Consider the following 26562-nt stretch of genomic DNA (forward strand, 5'->3'; position numbering starts at 1 on the left):
CACCCCGACAAGAGCGAGCGTCGCTACCAGCCTCCATTGGCACTGCAAAAGCCAAATAATGACGCTCGTGCTTCTTGGAACAGTCCCTCGTCGTCGTTCGACGTCACAAATCCCGTTCGCCACCAGCCCGTTGGCAATCGTCCTTATCGCCGCAGGCTCGTCACCCACCACTCACGATGCTTGACACGACGCCCGTTTCCGGAAAACTCGGCGCTGCAGCTCCTGGAGGCGACGCTGCATTGACAATTCGACCGCAAAACCCTCTGATCACTTTGCTTACCAAACAGAACTTGATGGACGTATTAGTCGATGGCGTCAGTGCCTCAGCACTAGTTGACACTGACGCGCAGGGATCCGTGACGAGTGCCCAATTGCTATGACGCCTGAACAAAGTTCTCCCACCCGCTGCATCACGCACCCTCCGAGTTGCCGACGGAGGAACGGCCACCATGCTTGGTATGTGCATCGCTCGCATTGGCATCGCGGGGTGCCTAGCCTCTGTTTTGGTAGCAGTTTTGGAACCAAGCCCTTACGACGTTATAACCGGCTTAGACTGTTTGTTGTCCCACTCAGCCTATTTCATTCCGCGCCTAGCCTCATTCAGCTTGAACTGCACCAAGGCTGATATAGGCCACCAGTGACACAACCACTGTTATGCTCTCCCGAAGACATCCTTCTGTCGCCTCAAGCCACTGCGTATGTCATTCTACTATGATTCCCCTCTGTTCCTGACGGCGTCAATGTACTGTGTCCCACCGCTAACATAGTGCTTGAAAGAAATGTGGCCATTCCTCATACCGTGCTCACTGTTACAGGCAATCAGACTTCGCTTCCTCTACTTAATTATAACTGCTTGACTCAGATTCTTCTCAGAGACATATATTTGGCGGACATCTCACCTGTGAACGATTGCGACATATCGGCTCTTGACGGCGAAATTCCTTCGCCCTCTACAGGAACCTCCGATGCACCAACTCTCCCAGACTAACTTAGCAAGATGACCGCACCTTATCTTCTTCCGGCACAAGCTGCTGACCTACCTGAAAATTTTTTACCTTGACGGCCGCCCTTTAGCTCAGAGCCGCCCATTAGCCCAGACCATCGGTGGCCACTCATTGTATTTACACTGGAATCGCCAATCGGATACGCCACCGGCCTTGCCATGTTTCACATGCTGAACGACAAATGATACAACGAGAAGTCGATAAGATGTTGACTAAAGGCGTTATCGATCCATCTTTCAGTCTGTGGGCGTCCCTTGCTGTCCTTGTCAAGAAGAATTATGGCAGTTGGCGCTTTTGTGTGGATTACAGACACCTCATCAAAATCCCACGCAAGGATGTCAACCCCTTCCCGCGTATTGATGACACCTTGGACAGGTTTCACGGAGCCAAGTACTTTTCATCGATAGACCTATCGACAGGCAATTGGCAAATCTCGGTAGATGATATGGACGTCAGAAGACTGCCTTCGTAACTCCTGACGGCCTCTGCCAATTCAAGGTTGTGCCGTTCGGCCTTTGTAATGTCCCGGCAACCTTAGAAAGAATGATGGCCTCCTTACTTCGTGGCTATAAATGGTCCGCATGTGTGTGTTATCTAGACGATTTCATAATCTTTCCATCAACTTTCACGAGTCATCTAACGCGTCTATCTGCTATTCTCGTTGTTTTTCGATGCACCGGCCTGCAAATGAACTTGTCGAAGTGCCACTCTGGACGTCGTCAAACTACCGTTCTTGGCCATGTTGTCCATGCCGCTGGCGTTCAACCGTACCCTGACAATTAAGATTCCCCCTGTGCAGAACTTTCCTGTTTCGTCTTTCGCCGCAGACGTAAAAAGATTTGTTGGGCTATACTCCTATTTCCATGGTTTTATCAAGAATTTTACTGAAACAGCTAGTTCACATACCGATTTACTTAAGACGGACGTTGTTTTCATATGGGGCCTTGCTCAAACCAAAGCCTTCTCCGCCGTCGTGCGTTTGCTCACGGCTCCCCCATTACTAGCTCATTATGGTCCATTTGCCGCCACTGAACTTCGCACGAATGCCAGTGGCCATGGAATGGTGGCTGTACTTGTTCAGTGGCAGCGTAACGCAAAGCGCATAATTGCATGCGCTAGCCGCTTCCTGTCACCCTCCAAGAGAAATTTTTCAATTACCAAGAGGGAGTGCCTGGCGTGAGGTTGAGCAGTTGCCGAATTCTGCCCGTACTTGTACGGCCGCACATTTTCCGTGGTTACTGATCGCTGCCCCTTGTGCTGGCTCTGCTCACTTAAAGACCTTACTGGACGATTGGGTAGATGGGCACTATGACTCCACGAATATTCATTGGGTGTTTTATACAAGTCAGGCCATTTGCACAAGGACGCCGAGTGCCTCTCCCGTCATCCGGTCGACCATCCTGAATGTGACGCGCATCACACCTACTCTTGCGTCCTGGTCATTTCTCATCTTCACGACGTCCACACTAAGCAACGGCGCGACGACTACTTACGTGTTGTCATCAATCGTCTCAATTCTGGCCATTCGGAGCCCGCGCTGCGCATATTCGTGCTCCGCAAGGACGTTATCTACCGTCGCAGCTTATGCCCTGAAGGACCAGAATTTTTACTCGTTGTACCATGCCATCTCGGGACATCAATTTTTGAGCAGTTGCATGACGCCCCTTCTCGAGGTCACCTCGGCGTTTCGCGCACTTACGACCACGTACGGCACCGCTTCCAATGGCCAGGCCTGTACCGCTCTGTGCCCTACGTTGCAGGCTGTGCCCTCCGTGAGCTGCGCAAAAAAACCTGCTGCACTGCCCGCTGGGCGCCTTCACCCTATCAATGTGACCTCAGAATCATTCTTTCGCGTCAGCCTCGACTTTCCCTGGCCTTTTTCGATGTCGAAATTTGGCAGTAATTGGGTAGTTGCCGCCACTGATTAAGTGACCCGGTACGCGAACGCGCGAGCTTTGCGCAAAAGCTGTGAAGCTGATGTGGCAGATTTCCTTTTAGATGACGTCATGCTCCATCATGGCGCACCCCGACAGCTCTTCACTGATGGCGGCCGCACTTTCTTGTCCCAAGTAGTTGAAGATCTACTTCGCTCCTGATCTGCTGAGCATAAGCTTTCCACCACTTACCACCCGCAGACAAACGGACTGACGGAGCGGCTCAATAGCACGTCGACAGAAATGCTGTCTATGTATGTTTCAGACGACCATAGTGATAGGGACAGCATCTTACGCTTCGTGCTGTTCGCCTTTAATTTGTCCCGTCACGAGACCGCTCGATTTTCACCCTTTTACTTTCTTTTGGGCCACTACCCTTCTTTGTCCTTTCACACACTGCTTCCTTCCTCGACGAACACACCCACAAAGAATGTGCTCAAGACGATAGCCCCGGCACGCCGGTTTACCGGCTCACTCAGGCTGCGCAGGAGATTGGACGGCAGCCGACATCGGGACGTTCGATTTCCTCCTGGCTCCTTTGTCCCCCTATATGAACACCATGTCGCCGCATCGGCTTGTCTGAAAAGCTGCTGCCACGCTATACAGGGCCCTACAGGATATTGCGTCAGTTTGGCAATATGAGCTACGAGATCGCTCCGCTGGACTCGGGTGTCCCCACGGACGTTGCGCATCTGTCCCTGCCGAAGCCTTATTTTGCCGCGAGTTCACCTCCTTTATAATTGGTGCTAAGATGGCTTCTTTAGAGGCGGGGGTAATGTTACGGCGCAACCAAGAGTGGCGCCACTCAGAAGAAATGTGATTTGCCGTGTAGAGGTGGAATCGGTTTCGAGAGTCATCTTGTCTACGCATCGTTGCCTCTCTTCTAAATATTGTAAAGACATCTTTATATGTGAATGCTGCAACGTAATAATATGTTATTTAGTTTTCTCTCAGCGACTGCCTACCTTTCACGCAAGAAACCGGTTCGGGGGACTCTGTCGCGACGACCATGCGCAGTGGGCGTTCACTGTACGTATTCAGTAAAGAAATAGCGTCTGTAAGCCATTATGTGCTTTCTGTTTGTCCAAGATTATTATTTTGACAGTAAAGAAGTTCTGCCGTTTCGAGAGTACACACAGAAATATCCAGGAGGGCTCCCGCGTGGGGTTTTTATTCAGTGCCGACACCCAAACCTATGAGGAGCACTTCGCGTTATCCCTCATGCTGCGCAAGCGAGGCGCTACTGACAGATAGCGACTGCGTAAGTCCGCGCCGCCAATAATCGTCGTCGTGCGCCGTATGTTGCATGCACTATAGCAGACAAGTTACCGGAGGACAACTGCCTACCACCCGCAGATGAATGGTCTTGCGTAGTGGCTGAACAAGACTCTTGCCGACATGAGAGCTATGTAGTACGTTGATGTCGAACAAAAGACGTGGGGTGTCGTCCTTCCGTACGTAATTTGCGCTTACAACACGGCAGTGGAAGAAACCACGCAAATGACGCCCTTCAAGATCATTTACGGAAAAAAACAGACGACGACTCTCGACGCCATGCTGCCGCACGTCACCGATGGAGAGAATCTCGAAGTCGCCGCGTATCTTCAGGGCTCCGAAGAAGCCCGACAGCTCGCCCGCATCGCATCGAGAACCAGAAGAGGACTGATAGCCGGTATTACAATCTTCGACGACGCTGCGTAAAATAGCAGCCTGGCGACCATGTTTGGGTCTGAATCCGATACGCCGACGAGGACTTAGCGAGAAACTTTTCCAACGCTGTTTCGCACCCGACAAGATCATCCGACATATTGGCGTACTGGACTGAGATCGTAGCAGACGGCATTACGCAATCGCAGCTGCGCCGCTAGCGACCTCAAGTAGTCCTTTGCGCCTTAAATCATTTTGCCAGCCCTAAGGAATACTGGGACTTTTTTGCTTTGTTATTTTTCTTTAGTACGTGTACTTTTGTTTGCTTTCGTGTTTGTAGCATCGGGCGGATACTTTTTTGAGATGTGGCATTGACACAAGTACTTATCATTTTTATCGGAGGCTACATTTCATCCGCTATAAGCTTCATGTCCTCGCTCAGCGCAAGACGCGCCTGCATGGTTTCCAACTCACTCGAACGTTATCGATAATTCTATCTGTTGTGCATGTTCTTGTCGAACCTTTTATAATCAGATTGCCTACGCGACACGTATTGTGCAGCAGTTTCTGGAATGCATGCGGGAACCAGCAATTACCCTGAATCTTTCAACGAGTAATGTGTAAAAGCCGACACGCTTGACCTGCAGGTCAGGTTTCGACGATCGCTGACTGCACCCACCGCTAACATTGTGCTTCAAGTCTCGCTTGCTTTTCTCGGCACAAGTTCAGCCAATAAAAAAGTTATTTATTCACAGTTTTGCTATGCTGTTTCCTTCACCCTCACTGGAACGTGAGTATAATGAGGAACTAAGAAACTGTAACCGAAAAATATTCGCCGATGATTACGTTACCCCCTAATGACCCGCCGTGGTTGCTCAGTGGCTATGGTGCTGGGCTGCTGAGCACGAGGTCGCGGGATGAAATCCCGGCCACGGCGGCCGCATTTCGATGGGGGCGAAATGCGAAAACACCCGTGTACTTAGATAAAGGTGCACGTTAAAGAACCCCAGGTGGTCGAAATTTCCGGAGTCTCCCACTACGGCGTGCCTCATAATCAGAAAGTGGTTTCGGCACGTAAAACCCCATAATTTAATTTTTTACCCCCTAATGCGAGATTTCAGCGCAGCTCTAGGCGTGTTTCATTTCGCGATATATTGAGGCAAAGAATTTGAGAGAGACATGTAGCAAAGTCAGCAATCGTCGAAAATCTCATCTGCGGGTCGAGCGTGACGGCTTTTATGCATGACTCGTTGAAGGTTCCAGTGCAATCGTTGGTGCCGCTTGGCTTCCAGAAAGTGGTACACAATTCGCGCAGCGCATACAATCAGATTACAAAACCACAAACCATGCCAATCCGAACGAGTGTGAACGCGACAAAATCAAGCAAACCAAACAAGCACGAGCAAGAGCTGACGCGAGTATACGATAGTACGACCTACCTGTCCGCTTACCCGCCGCGGTTGCTCAGTGGCTATGGTGTTTGGCTGCTGAGCACGAGGTCACGGGATCGAATCCCGGCCACGGCGGCCGCATTTCGATGGGGGCGAAAACACCCGTGTGCTTAGATTTAGGTGCACGTTAAAGAACCCCAGGTGGTCGAAATTTCCGGAGTCCTCCACTGCGGCGTGCCTCATACTCAGAAAGTGGTTTTGGCACGTAAAACCCCATAATTTAATTTTTTTACCTGTCCGCTTGAGACCAGATGCGAGCACGCATGGAGCGGCAGGCCGGGTCTGCACAAAACCTGTTTATCCGCGTGCACCAGACCGAAGGGGCCGCTCTCATTGGTGTCCGCCGTTCGCGGCTCGCATATCTTTACAGTGAAGCTGTATATGGTTAGTTGATTCGTCCGTCTGTCTGTCGCCTGTACGCCGAAAACTCCTCCGTTACAAACCCCATTTGCATGCGCGAAAAAAAAAAGAGTAAGAGAGGCGCGCGATTAGCAAACACACCCAGATAGCGAAAGGCCTGTTTTCTCCGATCCATGACGTCACGTTACCTGGTCCGAAATTGCCATTGACAAGGCTGGCGTTATGAAAGTGGTGATTTCAAAATCACTGCTGCCTACTCGGGAGTCTCCCCTTTGAATTCTATGGCGTTTGGGCCAGGTAACATGACGTCATGGTTCGTACTGTAAAGGCCTTGTACTATCTAGGTGCTGTTGGATTACCGGTGCCAGTTGTGACGTCGTTGCTCTCCGTCGCAGCGTAGCGCGAGCGCAGTAGCTTTTCTCCGGCTCCGAAATGCATGGGCCATGCGTCATACGTACTCCTGAGGACAGCTTTCGATCCGCAGCGCCGTCAGCAGATCCGGGAACGAAGTCGTCTGTGTCATACCTATGCTTCATCCCGGACACAAGAACAGGCTCCTGCCGCCGAGCGCAAGCAGCAACTGCGATCCGGCAGCCTACCAAGCCGTCATTTAATGAACCATCGCGAATAACCCAGTGATAAACACAGGGGTGGCACGTCTCGGCTTCGCTGGTTAATGTTCTGTGCGTTGTGCTTGCGCGGTGATTTCTTTATCGGCCGCTCCGCTCTCTCATCCTTCGCTATTGTGCTCGTTCACTCGGTTACGCAGAGACCGACGCTGACGCTCGCCGTAGGAACGGGTGCCTAAGAACTGTGCTCTGAAAGTGTAAGAGTAGTTTTGAAGATTAATATGTGCAAGGCAAAGCTGATGTTCAATAGCCTGGCAAGGGGACAAGAATTCATGATCTTCAGTCAGCCTCAAGATTAAGCGGAGAAGTTCGGCATTCTGGCCTCCAACGGCTTCGTGACCTTGTAAACTCGTAATTTGCAATAATGTACTGCGTAATAAATAAATAGACATTATTAAAATTGTCCGGCAGCAGGATTCGAACACACGACCTCTGGAACAGACGCCCGATATTGAAACTGTTGGGAGCTCGGTTTAACGGAGGTGAGGAATACACGCGTTGACAGCTTGAGAACGGAGAATCGACAAGCTTTATTCAGAAGTAAAAGTAGGCTTGCCCTGTGGCAGTGGTGGCACCCCAATAGGGCAACCGCTTCGGTTCCAAGAAAGAGCAAGTCAATAACCCCCACGGCGAGGCAAACTGAATTTCCGGAGCTAGGGGCAATGACCCCTACTGCGGGGACTACGTAGTGACGGACGATCGCAACGCAACCATTACGTCATGCTCGCATCCACCGACTTGCGACATATAACGCCTTCGTGAATGCACGTGATAATTTGTTGCGCGCAACCAGTGCCTTGAGCTGCTTTGCACGCTTCCATTTGGCTACCTCGATAAGCTGAACAGTGCCGATTATGCGGTTTCGAAGCGTCATCTGCATATAGAAAATTGCAGATTGATCTGAAATGTATGACAATGAAGGCATACAAAGCGCAATAAACGAATTCACAAGAACATCTGAATCCGCAAGCACGAAGATCAGACAAAATCATGTACTTCCCATCATTCCCATGGTGGCTGAATGCATAAAGTTTCCCACACTATACGTACCAGATGGAACTCTGGCGCTATATGCCTTCATTGTGGTATATTTCAGAGCAATCTATACTTTTCCTGGTGTACAAGACGCTGCGAACACGCACAATAGCTATCAATTGCGGTGGTTCAGCTTGTCGAGGTGTCCAAATCGATACACGCGAGACGTCGCAAGGCTCTAGGTTCATAGGGGCGTTTTATGTTGCTTGTTCATGCAGGCGTCCATGGCGTAATGAATCTGCTTCTGGCGGCCGAGCGTGACGGATGTACAATGAAGGGTTCCGTCGGAGCGGCCATGCCTGGTCGCGAAAACAGGCCTAGTGCATCGGACAACGAATACCAGGTCGTACTGCCGACTTTGCCAACAGGTAATTTTCTTTTAAATGCCGTTTTTCTGCACGGGGACATCAGTGTCCACTCATACCGGTTGGAAGATTTTCGTGATGCGCTCGCTCTGCTTCCACCCCTGCCGGAAGTTATCGCCTTACTGGTGTACCGCAAGGGTCATGTGGGAGCGGTTACATTTAAGAATGCCGATGCTGTGAAGAATATTCTTAGCATCGGCGAATTGAAAGGGAAAAATGCTGGATGTGTCATGATCGACCATGCAAACCAGGACGTCCGAATGAAGCTGCACTGGCTCCTTCATAGCGCATCCGACGAGGCCATGCGTCTTGCCTTCTCGTCATTTGGAAAGGTGACGCACGTCTCAAGAGAGCTATGACGCGCACAGGGCGTGTCTGATAAGATGTCCACTACGAGGCTGGTGACCTTGAAGTTGAATGCTGGCGCGAAGCTTGACGTCTTGCCGCACCAGGTGAATGTAGCTGGAGAGCTGGCGCTTGTGGCCGTGTCGGGCACGCGAACCCTGTGCCTTCGCTGCCGTGGCACGGGTCATATTCGGCGTGAGTGTCGAATTCCATTGCGCGTTCATGCCGTCGCTTCGGACATGACGAGGGTCAGTGCGCACGGACGTACGCCAGCGTCGCCGGGCCTGTCAGCAGTGACGAGACGTCAGCACTCCCCATGGAAGAGGCGGATGAGGAGGAGGCATTGAAAGAAGCCAGCGGACCAGCAGTGCAGTACGCCATGTCGGCTGCTCCTCGGGCGCATCAGTTGGAAGCGCAACCGAAGGCTCGCGCGACTCCTGGATAGACGCCTCTAGCTCCTGCACAGGATGCCGAGGCGGCCTCGAAGAACGCAGCGGAAACGCCTAACGTGACTTTGGAGAAAGACATCTAACCGGTGGCAGCACCGTAGACGTTCCCCCTGAAGGGTCCACCGTCATGGCCGGAAAGCGGTCGCACGATGATGCCGTGAGCAAGGCGTCGCAACCGGATGACATAGGTGGTGACGCGCCTACTGTTCAAATAGCAGGTATGAGGCGAGCGTAACCGCGGTCAATCATTCCGTCCGAATCGCGGCAGGTGGGGAAGCCGCCTCCATAATTCCGTACTCTAGATCCCGAAATGGGTTGTGGGGGTTTGTAAAGTTGTCCTGAGGCTAGACACCACAAGATCAGCAGTCAAATGCTCATAGAACATAAAAGGTCGTTAACCGGTGGATCGCCTTCTAATCTTTCCCTACATTGCCAAGATTGTAACTGCACGCCAGAGTTAGATAAATGCTCGATATCGTACAGGCACAAGAATGAAGATACGTGGCTTATAGCAGAGGCACGGCATATCTATAATGGTGGAAGTGCGTGCGTAAGTAGGCCTTCAATTAAAAAATAAATGCCTTAACAGTTATCTCTCACGTAGACCAGCACATGTACCCGACTGACACGTGGTGACACCATTCCAGAGCTTGCGCAGATGAGTTGTGTGTCTTCTTTCTTTTTTTCGCCTCAGTGCTCCCTTCAGTTGATAGTCGGCGTTCATGGCTTCCACTTCTCTTGCGTCCTGTCTGCACGCCTCACCTTTTCTTACAACATATCTAGGCGTGCATCTCGACCCTTATAGCGACCCGGCGCCGTACTGGAAGTAATAAGCGTTGAGAGCAAAGGAAATGGCTAAGGCGTGGCAAGGGCGACAGCTGTAAATGATCTCGCGTGCCACAGTCTGTAACCTATTTCTTACCTCCAAGATATGGTATGACACTAATGTACTCTGTGCTTCGCGGACCAACATCCAAAAAAGCAAGTGTGTCTGCGCCGTTTTCATACCGGCATCGACTTGGGGAAGAACCAGTCGCACAAATTTGTTCTTGCCTGTAAAGAAAGGGGGCCTTGGGTTGGTACATTTATGTGTGCTACAAGTTGTGTCGTGCTTTATGTAGCTTCGCGATGAGACTTATGGGTTCCTTCGCACATTCATGCAAGCGCTTTTATGTCGTTACCTTCCAGGATGTGTTGTATGCTCGTGTGAAGCAATGCATGATGCCGTTAAAGGTTATCTACGAGAAGTCGTGCTTGGTGTACAGAAGGTTGCATGTGCGGTTTTCAATGCACTACCTCGTCAATATGACTGAAAAAAGTTTACAAAGACCTAATAGACACTATGCTTCCTGTTCCGATTTACCGTATGTCAAACCACGGAGCCCCAGGAGACGTTCTCAAAAGGGTTGAAAGAATGCCAGTACACTTTCGGTAGAAACTATTTTCTTTGCACTACACACTAATACATTATCACCTATAAGATGGATGCATAACAAAGGTGTTTTTGTCCCGTGGTCAATTAACGGCTTTTTATTCGAAAAACCTGAAACGACAGAGCATGCGTTTAAAGATTTCTGGGATCCCCTTTTTTTCTGAGATGTGCTACAAAAGGCGTTAGATAAAGAGTTACATTTAGATTCACATGGAATGAGATTCTTACCGGCAGAAAGAGAGGGTTTTCCTTATGACGCTACAATGCTCCTGGGCCTCCACTGTTTGTGGAATGCTTCAACGCAATTCAACAATGCCAATGTCACAATGCGACCCGCACGCGATCACGTCATTCAAGGTGTATTATGGTTCAAGGATGTACATCGGGCACTCCCTGAGCAGACACTATGAATTGACATTCCAGATAAATTGTCAGCATGAAAAAAATTTTAATATGCCGTGCCAGCATAATGCTTGCTGACAAGTTTTACATTTTTGTATTGTATGTGTATATTGTCAAAGTCGGCAATAAAGAAAAAAGCAAGCGTGCGTGGCATAATGGTTTCAATACCGGGCTTCTGTGATGTACGTGCTATGATCGAATCCTACTCTCAGACAAATTAATATTGTTTATTTATTTATTTATTTATTTATTTATTTATTTATTACGCAGCACTTTGTCGCAAATGACACGTTTACAAAGTCACGGAGCCGTTTGAAGCTAGAAGGACGAAGTTTAGGCACACCCATGTACTTACCATAATCCCCATGCTCGCTGAAACGCCGCCATTGCCGCTCCCGCAGACACCAGCGCCAGAGTTCCCTGTCGCAATAATTGTATGAAGCTATGCTTGCACGGACAAGGAACGAAAAACACACGCTTGCGAGAGCAAGGGTGGCGTGGTGTCGCAGCGATGCCCTCTCCCCTCTCCTGGCTCAGCGGCAGGTGTTGCCCGCTCGGCTTCGTCGAGGCACACACGTGACGAGCGCCCCCAATGGGACGTGGTGGTGCAAGCTCATGAATTATATTTCCTACTGTCCCACCTGTGTTAAAGAAAATGGAAACGAAAAAAAAACCACTAAGAATTCCCATCAATATTCCAGTCGCGTCTTACTAATATCCATTGCGGACATGCTTACTTTCCCTTTGCTCGCCGCGAACCCAAGGGCCTCAAGAGGCCAGATGTGCTTAAATCGACCGCAGCGCAGATATCTTCCCATTTCAACAAAACATGCTCCATCGTTTCCCTACCTTTACCGGAGCACGTACGTGCTTCTTCCTTGTATCTCGCTTTATAAGTGCACGTTCTAAGGCATCCTGATCTCGCTTTATCAATTAATGAGTTTCCCTTTGAGTTATCATAAATACTTAATTATTTACTGATTTCGTTCTTATATATTATGTAGTTGCTCACAGCAGGGTTCTTATCCATTGCCTTCGGCATGGTCCCATGTATGGGGAGTGCTTAACGCCTGGTTCACCTCCTCTGGGGGTGCGTACGGTATTGCACTACCTTCGGTATCTCCCTCGTATGGTGACTGCTTAACGCCTGCTTCAGCTCCGCCTTGGTCGGCCCGGTATCGCACTAACTCAGGGATGGGCCCATGTATGGGGAGGGCTTAACGCCTGCTGCACGTCCTCCACAGCTCAGATCGAGCTACCTCGATCTGCTATTGCACACCTTCGGAATGGGCCCATGTATGGGGAGTGCTTAACGCCTGCTTCACCTCCTCTGGGGGTCGGCCCGGCATTGCCCCACTTATGCAATGTGCTTGACGCCAGCTTCACCTCTGTCTTGAGTCGGCACGGCATTGCACACTTTCGGGATCGGTTCACGTGTGGCGAATGCTTAACGGCTGCTTCAACGTTGCCGCGGGTCGGCCTGGCATTGCACACCTTTGGGATTGACTCACGTATGCGGAATTCTTAACGCCTGGTTCACCTCCATTACGGGTCTGCCCTCAATTGCACACTTACGGGATTCGCCCACGTGTGGGAAGTGCTTAACGCCTGCTTCATCTGTAAAGTGGGCCGGCCCGCCATTGCACACTTTCGGGATGGGCCCTTGTATGGGGATTGCGTAACGCCTGCTTCACCTCCGTTGCGGGTCGGCCCGGCATTGCACACCTTTGCGATTGGCCCGCGTATGGGAAGTGCTTAACGCCTGCTTCACCTTACCGCGGTTCGACCCACAATTGCACCATCTTTGGGATCGGTCTACATATGTACAATATATTGAACGTAACGTTTCCGGATACTGTTTTCGACGCATCACACACCGAAAATAAGGACCGGTACGGGGAACATACATTTCTATATGTACACAAAAATAATCTACAAATGGAGTCAATTATATCCTTAATTACTTCTTTCTGAACATTTAAATAATAAGAGCATGGTGAAACAGAAGAGATATACTTCAATATTGGATAAATTAGCTTAACAAGTGAACAGTGTTTCTTCCATGAATTACACATGATTGCTTTTCAGTATCCACATGATATCACTGACATAATATTTTTATTTTTGCGTATTCCTTGTATGTTCGTACTGTTACGAATGATGTTTATTTACAAGGTGAAGCGAGGTCCGAGGTGGAAGCTACAGGCCAGGCCCAGCCGGCGCAGAGTACGACGGAATCCCGCGCACACACTCTACTTCTTCTTTCTCTGCCTCAGTCGCACAGTGCTGCGACATTTTCCCCGGGGGCAGACGAAGCTCGCTGAGCGAGTCAAAGGGACCGGTGATAGCACTGTTTGAGTCTGGTTACGTGAACAACTTGCGTGGCACGTGAACGCCGATTACTTGCCGTCATTTTAGTGACGACATAGTTCACATCACTCAAGCGACTGAGTGTAACGAATGGTCCGGTGTAAGTGGCGAGAAATTTGTGGTACAATCCCTTTTTGCGAACAAGCGTCCACAACCAAACATAATCACCGGGAGTAAAGCTGACGGGGATATGCCGCGCATCATAGCAAATCTTGTTGTGGCCTTGTGAGGACAACGTCCTAAGATGCGCCAGTCGATGTGCTTCCTCAGCACGACACAGAGTTTGGGCGATGGAAGGATTTTCTTGACACGATAAAGGTAGTATAGTGTCCACAAAGCTGTGGGGAGCGTGTGCGTAGAGCAAAAAGAACAGCGCATATCCAGTAACTTCGTGCTTGGCACTATTGTACGCGTATGTTACAAAAGGTAAGACGGCATCCCAATTCTTGTGGTCAGCAGCGACATACATTGATAACATTTTGGTAAGGGTTCGATTCGTCCGCTCCGTGAGGCCATTGGTTTGTGGGTGGTAAGGAGTGGAATGAAGATATGCAGCACCACAAAGCCGTAAAGGTTCTTCAACGACGTTGGCGGTGAATTGCCGTCCACGGTCCCTGATGACAACCCGGGGAGCACCGTGACGGAGTATGACGTGATGCAACAAAAATGAAGAGATCTGCTGCAGTGGCAGATGGAAGTGCCGCCGTTTCCGTGTAGCGAGTAAGATCATCTGCGCATACTATAATCCAGCGGTAGCCAGCTGACGTCTTTGGGAGCGGGCCAAGCAAGTCGATGCCTACTTTTTCAAACGGTAACGTCGGTGGCCCAACTGTTTGTAAATAGCCTGCTGGGGCCGTTGTCGTTTGCTTGTGGCGCTGGCAAACAGTACAGCTGGCGACACACTGTTTCGTTGTTTTCCAGAGCTTGAGCCAGAAAAATCTCTAAGTCGGTGTAGTGTGCGTGCAAAGCCAAGGTGCCCGGACGTGATATCGTCATGCATGGAATGAAGGACAGCAGGGCGCAGGTTTCCGGGCACAACAAGAAGCAATGGGGGACCATCAGCCGAGTAATTCTTTTTGTACAGCAAACCATTACGAAGAGTAAACGGTGTTGTTCCTGCTGGCTCACGTGCAGCTGCCCGTAGGGATTTCAAGGTAGGGTCGCAACGTTGCTCGCTCTCGAAGGTATGCAGGTCTGGAAAGTCAGATGAGATGGAAACTGGGTAGTCATCGAAGTCATCATCCTCAGCTTTAGTATGCGGCGAAGGGAGACGGGATAGGCAATCAGCATCCGTGTGACAGCGTCCGCTCTTGTATTTAACGGAAAAGCTGTACTCTTGAAGGCGCAAAGACCAGTGGGCCAACCGACCAGATGGGTCACGCAGCCCAACCAACCAACTGAGTGAATGATGGTCAGTCACTATCGTGAATGCGCGGCCATGTAGATACGGACGGAACTTCTGAATGGCGAATGCTACTGCTAGGCACTCGAGTTCAGTAACGGTGTAGTTTGTCTCCGCTTTTGTAAGTGTCCGACTAGCGTAGGCAATGACATGCTCACGGCCATCGCAGAGCTGAACAAGCACAGCGCCAACACCCGCACCGCTGGCGTCAGCGTGCAGCTCAGTTGACGCCTCAAGATCAAAATGCCGCAGTACCGGTCCAGAAGTCAACAAAAATTTCAGCTGTTGAAACGCCGACTCGCAGTCAGCAGTCCACAAGTATGGGGTGTTTTTGTGAAGGAGAGACGTGAGGAAAGAGACAAGCTGTGCGAAATTCTTGATAAAGCGCCGTAAATATGAGCAAAGGCCCAAAAAGCTTCGCAGATCTTTCACCGTTTGTGGCTGTTGGAAGTCGCGAACCGCTGCTATCTTTTCAGGGTCTGGTCGTATGCCGTCTCTGTCGACCAGAAAACCTAGTGCGAGGGCTTGACGCTCACCGAAATGACATTTCTTCGAGTTTAAAATAAGGCCAGCTTGCTGGATACAGTCAAGAATAATCGACAGGCGCTGATTGTGCTCGTGAAATGTCCGGCCGTAGATAATGACGTCGTCTAAATAGCACATGCAAATTTCCCATTTGAGTCCGCGGAGCACGGTATCCATAAATCACTCGAATGTCGCTGGAGCGTTGCGTAAGCCAAAGGGCATAACGTTGAACTCAAAGAGACCGTCAGGTGTCACGAAGGCAGTCTTCTCCTTGTCTGAGGGGTGCATGGGAATTTGCCATTATCCTGACCGTAAATCAACAGAAGAGAAATACGACGCGGAGTGGAGGCAGTCGACGGCGTCATCTATTCGTGGTAGGGGGTACACGTCTTTCTTTGTGATGGTGTTTAGGTGGCGATAGTCCCCACAGAATCTCCATGAGTTGTCTTTTTTCTTCACTAGGATCACAGGAGCAGCCCAAGGGCTACATGATTCCTGGATCACTCCTTTCTGTAACATTTCTTCGACCTGCTCGGCGATGACTTTTCTCTCAGAAGGTGAAACGCGGTAGGGCTTCTGACTAATTGGCGTTGCTTGCCCTGTATGGATGCGGTGTTGCATACGAGACGCCGGTGGTGGGACGCTCGTTGGCCTTGAGCAAAATCAAACACTGTGGCGTAGCGAGCGAGCACAGCTTCCAGCAGACACTGCTCACTAGAAGACAGCGACTTGTTAATCATGCGCTTAATGTCAGCATAATTATCATGGTTGGAATCCGGGTTGGATTTTCTTTTGCGGTTGACATTTCGACCGTTCCGACGCTGACAATGGCTTGTTCATCAAAACTTGCCAGTTTAAGTCCTAGCGACAATGTTATGGATTGGGTTGGAACGTTCACTGTCCACAAACGAGTACAACCACCAGTGGTGACAACGAGGGAGCGAGGGACTATCGCATTTTTCTTGAGCGCATTGTTATAATCGGGCTCGGCTAAACCACAACAACAACCTGTACGGGGGCGAGAGGTATTCACAGGTACAAACATTGCAGTCTGAGGGGGCAAACACACATCTTGTGACACTGAGAGAACGTCGGCGGCATCATTGGTGCTATCTGTCATTGAAGTTCGCGCGTCGCGGCGAAGAGAAATCACGCCACTTCCGCAATCCAAAGTTGCCCCCTCCCCCCCCTCACGCAAGAAATCAATTCCTAAAATAATGTCATGCGTTGTACATTCAAGCACAGTAAATTTACTTCAAAATGTCTGGTCCCCTATAGTAACTGAAACAGAACAAACGCCAAGTGGGCGTTACATTTCCCCGCCAACTCCACGAAAGGTCGCGTTCCGATCCCAAGAAAACATAACTTTTTGTCCAAGACGATTTTTGAAGGACAGGCTCATAACAGAAACTGCCGCCCCGGTTTCAACTAAAGCAAAAGCACTCACATTGTCAACTAAAACGCACACTTTGTTTTTAAACAATTTTACACAAGGGGGTCTTGATGAAGATGAACATATTGCGGCCTCACCCCCGTCGGTCGCACCAGCTAGTTTCCCAGCGGCGGCGGTGATAACGAGCGACGACGAGGTGATGGAGAGCGTCGTTGTCGGGTCGGTGGTGGTGTGAGGCTGCGATCGGAAACGGGGGAGTCACTGCGGTTCACGCGTCCCTGCTGCAGCCGCTGGAAGGAACTGGGATACGGCCAGGGCTTGTCAGCGGGCACGCGGGGTGTGTAGGAGTTAAACCGTGGAGCACGCTGCTGGCGGCGGTGGCAATACGTGTCCAGGCACACCGCAGCTGTAGAAAATGCGGGGGTCGCGGCTTGTCACGGGTGACACCTGTGACATGGGCGTCATGGGTGGAAACGGCTGGTAGAGCCCGCGGAACAAATCGTTGTGGTGCATCTTGTCGGCGTCCCAGACTTGTCGGTTGTGGTGGCGAGTTGCTGCTCTCCGTACGATCAGCATATGTCCTGCGAGGTTCTCGGTAACTCTGAGGTGCCCAGGTGGCCGGTTGCACATGAGAGCGATGATCAAATGCACACTGATGGCACACATGAGCGTCGTCAACAACTTTAAGGCGTTCAAGCTCTTCTTTAACCACTTGCCGAATCACCGTCATGGGTTGGGACGGACACGCTTGCAGCAGTAGTAACATTGTCCAAGCGTCCAAACTTTGGCCCAATCCTTCTCATTTCCAGCGCTTCAAACGCCCGGCAGTGTTTCCTCAGATCAGACGGAGTACTAAGATCTTTCTTCGTTATAAGAAAATTATTAACATCTTCAGCGATTCCTTTCAGCAGATGTCCTACTTTGTCTTCGTCTGTCATGGTAGCGCTGACGAGTCCGCATAATTTCAGAACAGCCTCTATGTACGTTGTACACGTTTCGCCAGGTAATTGAGCTCGTCGGGAAAGCGTCTGCTCAGCCTTCTTTTTCTTAGAGATCGGGTCCCCGAAGCACTTGCTGAATTCTTCTACAAAATTATCCCAGCTTGTCAGAACGCTCTCGTGATTTCCAAACCAGAGGAGCGCGGTTCCAGCGAGAAAAAAAAACACGTTATCGAGCTGCTTCGTAGTGCTCCAGTGGTTGTGGCGACTCACTCTGTTGTAGTGTTTAAGTAAGTCGTCGACGTCTTCGTTCGCCTTCCCCGAAAAGGTGGGTGGCTCTCGCAGCGGTGTCCAGTAGCCAGCCTGACCTGCGTGATTGCTGTCTGGTCCGCCGCAGGTGGGGTCGTCATTGCCTTCTCCGGAATCGGCCATGTCCGCTGCTTGTGGTCGTAAACCGGCCAAGCGTCTACTCCGTCGGACAGTTGGCAGAGCTGGGTCGTCCAGGATCAACCAAGATTTACCCCGCACGTCCACCAAAGATGTTACGAATGATGTTTATTTACAAGGTGAAACGAGGTCCGAGATGGAAGCTACAGGCCAGGCCCAGCCGGCGCAGAGTACCACGAGATCACGCGCACACACTCTACTTCTTTCTCTGCCTCAGTCGCGCAGTGCTGCGACAATACGTTTATCTTAATGTGCATCCATGTCCGGTTTTCCAATTTCCTTTCTTTTTCATTTATTTTGTAGTATTCTAACGCCCAATAAGGACGTGTTACTTTAAAAACATTTTATTGATTTTTTTCGCATGCTGTTGCTTTAAATGCTCTACAATTCCATAACGTTTATTTTTACAAAAGAAAGATTTTTGTTAGTGTAGTTGTGGCGCATCATTAGCATATGAAATATTTATTGGTACTTAGCCATGATGTACAGTGCATTATTAATTTTGCGGTATTTGAGGACGATGACAATAGACATTGCTCGTATTATTTTGTCACAGCAATCAAATGTGTTGTAACATGCAAAATTGTGCATATGTGCCTGATCTGCTCTCAAACCTTTCGCTTACGGGTGGGCTGAGACCTTTGTAAGGCTTTATCCCTTTAGCCTCAGCCTACCCTCGTTTGAATGAACCAGAAAGGAAATTCAATTGAATTAGAAAAAATTGTTGGTCTGCGCGCGGATGCGATCTGCCAAACCCTAGCCATTGAGAGCTTTGCTGAAGTAATCTTTGGTACCCGCGTGTCTTCCAGAAAGTACTACACAATTCGTGTCCCGTATACAGTTAGATTACACAAGGTCCGGTGACAACAGACAAATGATAGAAGTATCTAAAGCATTCGCGCAACTTTCGATGCAACTATGGGCGCCTTGAACTGAGCGATAACGTATAACATTTGTTAGCTTATGAAAATGCGGTAACTCGAGAAAGATGAACTACTACCCTTGTCAGTGTAAACAAGGGACTGAGACAGGGGTGCCCTCTATCTTTATGATGCCCGCGATAATGATGGAAAGGACGCTAGAGGAAAGCAATATCGGGTTAAATCTCTCATTGAAACACGCGAGTACAGAAGTAACGCAGAAGCTTCCAGGTTTGTTTTATGCGGAAGACATTATTTTGCTAGATAACAAGCTGAGTGATATGGAACATCTGGCTAATATCTGTGGACAGGAAGGCGAAAAAAAAAATAGGTCTGAAATTCAGCATTACGAAACCAGGTGTTACGACATTCAGTGAAAACAGTGAACAGACAGGGGCAATATAGAGCCAAGAAATACCTCGGCTAAAGGAATATAAATGCCTTACTATATAGATAAACGACGGCAATAGATATATGAAAACATAGGAAAAAACAATAAAAGCAAAGGGGAAGAGAAATACGGCTCTAATCGAATGCAGAGTGCTACGCGGATACTAGAGGTACGAGATGCTCAGGGGTATGTTGAAAGTTGTAATGGTTCCAGGACTTCAGTTTACAAATACGGTTGTTTGCTTCAAGTCAGGTTAACAATCAGGTCCCGATGGCAACCAAAGGTCAGTGGGACGCTTCGCAGTGAGTGTTCATGGGAGGACTACAAATGTAGCTGGGCAGGAGGATATTGGCTGCAAAGTTGTGAAGTTAGATGTTTGTACAGGAAAAACACTGATTCACAATGGTGCGAAAGAACTAGGAAGCTTACCAGTAAGTATGCGACCGGTATGGTGAGCAACATGGACGCAAAGAATGTTGAGCTGTAACGCAGAGAGGCGGAGATAGTCTTATTTGTGGCGGCAATGGATAAGAACCCTGCTGTGAGCAGGTACATAAGACATAAAAACGAAGTCAGTAAATAATTAACTATTCATGATAACTCATAGGGAAACTCATTAATATATAAAGTGAGATCAGGATGCCTTAGAACGTGCACTTATAAAGCGAGATACAACGAGGAAGAAGCACGTGCGTGCTGCGGTAAAGGTAGGGAAACGATGGAGCATGTTTTGTTGAAATGGGAAGATATCTTTGCTGCGGTCGATTTGCGCACATCTGGCCTCTTGAGGCCCTTGGGTACGGCGAGCAAAGGGAAAGTAAGCATGTCCGCAATGGATATTAGTAAGACGCGACTGGAATATTGGTGGGAATTCATAGTGTTTTTTTTCGTTTCCATTTTCTTTAACACAGGTCGTACAGTAGGAAATATAATTCATGAGCTTGCACCACCACGTCCCATTGGGAGCGCTCGTCACGTGTGTGCCTCGACGAAGCCGAGCGGGCAACACCTGCCGCTGAGCCAGGAGAGGGCATCGCTGCGACACCACGCCACCCTTGCTCTCGCAAGCGTGTGTTTTTCGTTCCTTGTCCGTGCAAGCATAGCTTCATACAATTATTGCGACAGGGAACTCTGGCGCTGGTGTCTGCGGGAGCGGCAATGGCGGCGATATGACCCGTGCCACGGGTACCTTCAACCACTCGACATTCCCACGGAAGCATTCTTTCGGGTTGGTTCGGACTTGTCCCTTTTCCTCTTTCTACCTCTGGCAACAGGTGGATCACTCTGGCCACGGATTACGCCACGTGCTGCGCCATCACCCGAGCGCTTCCTACAAGCTGCGCCACAGATTTCGCTGGTTTTCTTCTACGCGACGTGCCTTGATTACATGGAGCTCCGCGACAATTTCTCACAGACCGTGGCCGGACATTCCTATCAAAAGTTAACGCCGACATCCTGCAGTCCTGTGTCATGGGGTACAAGCTATCCACGTCATACCATCCGCAAACAAATGGCCTCACGGACGTCTGAGTCGCACTCTCACAGACATGCTCGCGAAATATGCCTCTGCAGACCACACTGACTGGGACCTCGCTCTACCGTTTCTAACATTTGCTTATAATTCCTCGCGCCACGACAAAACCGGTTATTCCCCATTTTTCCTTTTGTTCGGCCAAGAACCAGCACTGCCCCTCGATACAACCCTCCCTGTTCACGCGGCACCGACCAGTGAATATGCACTTGATGCATATTCGCCCGCTGTGCCCACGCAAGGGAAATTTCCCATGACCGCCTTCTGAAACCCCAAGATGAGTCAAAGGCGTTTGTTCGACCAGCGACACCGAGACGGGCACTTCCCACCTGGTTCTTTGGTGCTTCTGTGGTCTCGGTCGAGTCAGGTCGGCCTGTCAGAAAAGCTGCTGTCTCGTTACACAGGCCCATACCGAGTGCTTCGTGCCGTGACTCCCGACAACTACGAGATTACACGACTGAAGCAGTATCCTCGTGCCAGTGATGACATTTAGACGCTCCGGGATGTCGCTTCTGCAGCCGGGGGATTATGCTACACGCGTGTGGCATTTGATTGTCTGAACGAGGCGCGTGGGTGCCATCACTCGAGAAAAGAGGAGGAAGAACGAACTGGGCTCGCGCTGCGAATCTAACCGGTCAGCGCTGCAACCGCTGTTGTAAATATGACCTATAAAGAGTTGCTCGTTTTATCTTTTGGTGCGAGCACTCTCGGTCGAACCCGAAAGAAGGTTTCTCAGGTTGTGCATGGGTACATCATTGCTACAGAGAGGCTGACATGTCAAACGCCTTTTCTTTATTCTTAGCATTACATCGAGTTTTTATAATCAAGCAGCTTGGTCATAAATTGGCACGATTTATAATATTATTTATAACATATTTATAATATATATAATTTATAATATTGTGAGTGCAGCACATGCCCGAGTTTCATTACAAATGTGACACGTGCCTGACTTATTATTAATTCAGTGTAGGTAGTACAGGCCACTACGTAAACGGGAAGCAAGAGATTTCGGTATTTTTACCTTGCAAACCTTTGCCAATCGTCCCTGGTGAGTACGTGCCATACATTAAAGACGACCACAATAACCACAAATGAGGTGCTGGTCTTCACTTTGGGAGAATGCTGCCGTGTTGTGCAGGTATTCCTGTAAGTACCGCTTTCATTGCCAGCCTCGCAGTTGTATAAGGTCATGACAATATGGCAGGGAGAGGCCTTCCTCCTGCAGATGAGATAAAATGGGCTGATGATGATGTGCAAAAGGGAAACTTCAATGCGTCAATGGAACGCTAAGCGCTAGGTGTAGTGTTGGAGGCACGACTATTCATAGCAGCATGGATTACGAATTAAATACGGGCAGTTTCATAGGTGGTTAAATCGAGTTGGTGTGAAACGTATAGGAAATAAGCAGTTGCGTAGAGCAGCGTAACTAATCGGTGCCAAGGGAAAGGGATCGCAGTCGACGGAGGCCCCGCGACTGAGTCCACTGGTGCGATATCGCTGTGTCAGCTGCACCGCTTGTCCGTCTAAGAATGTTGCTGCGTTATTGTATAGCCCATGCTGCTGCTGAAGATGAACATCGCTCATTTTTTTGTCTTAAGAAGGTCTTGTGGGTGGTCTTTCTGATAGTAAACAGGACTAACCTTGCGCGAGACCGAACAGTGGTGTCCTTGCGTGTATTACTCTCGAGGGCGCCTGATCCTTCCTGCATAATGTTCTTATGGCTGTGTGACCATGCCGTGTGGGAGACGGGTGGTTCAGTGCAGCAACAGTTCTCAGTGCCATTGAACATGGCCAATTTCAGGTTACCATAATAACGCATCCCGTACGTATCTCTCGATGCCAACCCTGCGCCATGGAAAGTGAGGAGCCTGCCGATCAAGGTCGTCTCATCTGTGCTGTGCACGTTGCCGCGAAAACCGGTGCAGCGTCGTTTGCGTTGGTTGGAAAACTGGGCAGGGCGGCGCTGTAGTGACGTTCGCCGCCGACGTCGGGAAGCGGGGTGCATAGACGATTATCGTTTCCACGCGTTCATGCTGCGATGTTTTCGACGACTGGGATGCTATCGAGATAAGGGGTCAAGGTGTCTGCCAGTAGTCTACCAGGGGAAAGCCCGGAAACCGGCGAGGAGCCTCACGCATGGTGCGACGTCACGACGGCCGCTGGAAAGACCGCTCTGATGCCGGTGGCGCTGGTGTCGCTTGCCCGCCTGAGGTCAGCAACCGAGCTGCTCATCGCGCTAGCCAAATCCGGCACAGAGCGCGGCCAGCGGTTGAGTCGAAGACGCACCCGTATAAAATCGATTACCTGGTCGTCAGGGGTTCCTTCTGAAGCTTCTCAAAGGGCCCTGTAGTAACCGAAGGGTCTAGAAAATAGCATTGCGGACCTCGCTGGCACGTGCGCAGTGTTCTGCGCACGTGACACAGTCCGCAATGCGCGTCACGTCGCGCCTGCGCCGTCGTTGTTCGCTGTCTTCGGCGCTGCTGACAAAAAATTAGGTGGACGAGACATTTTTAAAAGCATTTTTCTTTTACTGTGCCCAGATAAGGACAGTTAGAGGGGGAGTCGCAACATTACAAGGAAATTTCTCTACCACATAGCGAAATCCTGCTACACATTGAAACCAAACCTATTTTTCCTTTCAGTGCATATGTTTGCTTCAGCATGAAAACATTTCAACTTAAAAATGCGGAAAATCCGGCTTACTCATTGGCACCACATACCGATTCTGAGAGCGCCCAAGTAAATAAAGCTTTCAACGCTTTTGTAGTTTTTATTCCTACTCTACACGACCTTGTTAATGAATATAAATACACTCAATTGCCTGTGCAAGCTCAAAACAAACAAAAATTATGCTGTACTTCCCTTAGGAGTAAGAGGCAAGGAAATTATCCTTTTTCCGAAATATTTAATTTATACTTTTTAGACCTACTTCATAGACCTTGTTAGTGAATACAAATACACTCAATTGCCTGTGCAAGTTCATAACACACAACAATTATGCCGTACTTGGCTTTTGAGCAAGAGGCAAGAAAATGGTCGTTTTCCAGCAATATTTTAATTTATTTTGTTACCCGACTTTCTTTAGAGATTTCATTCTGTTGGTCCTGTGCTACTTGTTAAAACCGCAGCAATGTTTATTTAGTGCTCGTACGTTCTCGCATAATTAGTTTCCGTGCGAAAGATTAAAAGTTTCCAAGACGTCAAAAGTTTCAGCTTTCGCGGAGGAATTAAAGAATGATCATCTCCGATTTCGACAGATTTTCCTGGGATTATCTACTGTCATCCGTTGTCTGTTATATGCGCAAGAACGTGTTGCATAATTTCAATCTCAGTATAAAAGGAAGCAATCACTTGGCTGCGGCGTTCGACGCTGCAAGGCATCTCTACGTGTTAGACAACGCCTAAAATATTTGCACTTGTCAACTAGAATCAGTCAACACTTGTTACGCTTGTCGTCAAATGACCATGGACATTAGTGATTTGAAGGGAAATATAAAATGAGCTCTCCCCGTACCAGCCATAACAGCTTTTGGATCAAAATGATCACCGCCGGAAACGAGAGCCGAACCTGGACGGCTGAAGCGGGGCCTTGTTCTGCCTGCGTCACCACCCATGTGAGCTGCAGAGAAGGAATCCGTTTGACGAGATTTATAGGAATACCTATATCCTCAAGCGTTATTATCTGCTTAGTATGCAGGATGGGTTCAAAAACCTTTAGCAAGTCTAAAAATGCAATCTTAATTTGCTCGACTTTATCTATAGTCGGATACAAATTTAGAAAAAGGGGAGGCCCCACCCAGATGACCGAATCGCGACAGCCGATTGCCTCCGTGGCTAAAATAATACCACTCAAGAAATCGTGCTTATGAAACGCGCAATTCTCGGCATCAATAAAGACTTTTGTATTTTGATGACTGGTTTAGTAGAGCTCTCACGTGCTACAGCGCGTGCCGGATAGCGACAGAAATATAACCCTGTGCCTTCCACAACGATGTCCGTCGTCTGCTCCTTAGCTTCATTGCGCAACTGACAACAGTAGAAAGAGCAGCTCTGCGTGGTTTTTGCGTTTGTTTACATGGACACGGCGCATTTACTACTCTTTCTCCGAGCTTAGTATGAATCAATTGCTATTGAAGAAGTACTTATATACAACAATGCATTTATCGCAACCATTACAAACCTGGGGCGTGAATACTCGAGGCAGGAAAGGTACAAAAATGCTCCATTCATCGTTTTAAACAAATACCCTTGGTGTTAAATAGCATAAAATTTATATTTTTTGGTTTTGTGTTTTCACAAATATTTTCCTTCTCACTTCTTTTTTTTTTTGCAAGCAATATTCCAGTTCGCGCAAGGCATTCCGTGCGAATTTTCCGACATGGAGCCCAGCGAGGTGACATCGGAATGCGATCCTTTGTTGCCGAACGAGCCTCCTGTCACCTGGATGTCCCCACCACCAAGGAACCTCGACAAGAACAAGAGTGGCCAGATCCTGAAGGACGATTCACGCAACATGATCCTCCACTGCTACACGTATTGGCGTAACAGGGAGCCCGAACACAGCGTGGAGGCCACGACGAAGTTTGTCGCCGAGATGCTCGGTGTCAGCGAAAGCGCAGTGTTCAAGGTGAGGAGGGAGGTCAAAGCATCGCATATTTCGGGCGGCAAACTGTCGACGCCCTCGCGAAAGCGCCCACGATATGCGGAGAAAGGAAGACGCAGCACGAAGTATGACAGCTTCACGTTGTGCGCGCTGAGGTCATGTGTGCACGATTTCTTTCGCCGCAACGAGATACCGACGGTCAAGAAGATAACTAATGAGTTCTCGAAGCATATGGATCTCCCATCACTGAAGCAGTGCGCGTCGCTTGCTTGTCGGAGATCGGATTCGAGCACGAGAAGAGGAGCCGCAACTCGCTTCTTATCGGCCTTGATGACATCGCTGAATGGCGGAATCACTACCTTCGTGACGTGGGACGCTACCGGACAGAATGCCGAAAGATCTTTTACCTGGACGAGAAACGGGGGACGGCGGGACACACTCGGTCGATCGTGCGGAGAGACACCGTGGTGCAGAAGCGCGGACGCATATACGCTCGAGCAAATGGCCCGTCGACGGGTCTGAAACAATCTTCTGGAAAAGGCCGGCACCTGATTGTGAAGCACATCGGCAGCGAGGAGGGCTTCGTCGACGGCTGCTTAGATATATTCCGAGGTCAAAAAACGGGCGACTACCACGAAGAAATGGACGGCAATCTCTTCGAGGGATGGTTTAATGACGTTCTGCAGAAGTTGCCTGCTGGTAGCGTCGTCGTTTTGGACAATGCACCTTACCATTCTCGGCGAGAAGAGAAATTACCGATGACAGCTTGCAAGAAGGACAAAATACAGGAGTGGCTCAAAAGCAAAAACATCACCTACAGCGAAAGGATGGTTAAAATGCAGCTGCTTGAGCTGGTAGCATCCGTAAAGCCACGCTTTTTGAGCTACATCGTAGACAAAGCAGCTGAAAGGGCCTGTTGCATTGTACTCGGGCTCCCACCACACCACTGCGAATTTCATCCTATTAAGCTCGTGTGGGCAAAGGTA

This window comes from Dermacentor albipictus, chromosome 3, assembly GCF_038994185.2.
Source record: "Dermacentor albipictus isolate Rhodes 1998 colony chromosome 3, USDA_Dalb.pri_finalv2, whole genome shotgun sequence".
NCBI lineage: Eukaryota > Metazoa > Arthropoda > Arachnida > Ixodida > Ixodidae > Dermacentor > Dermacentor albipictus.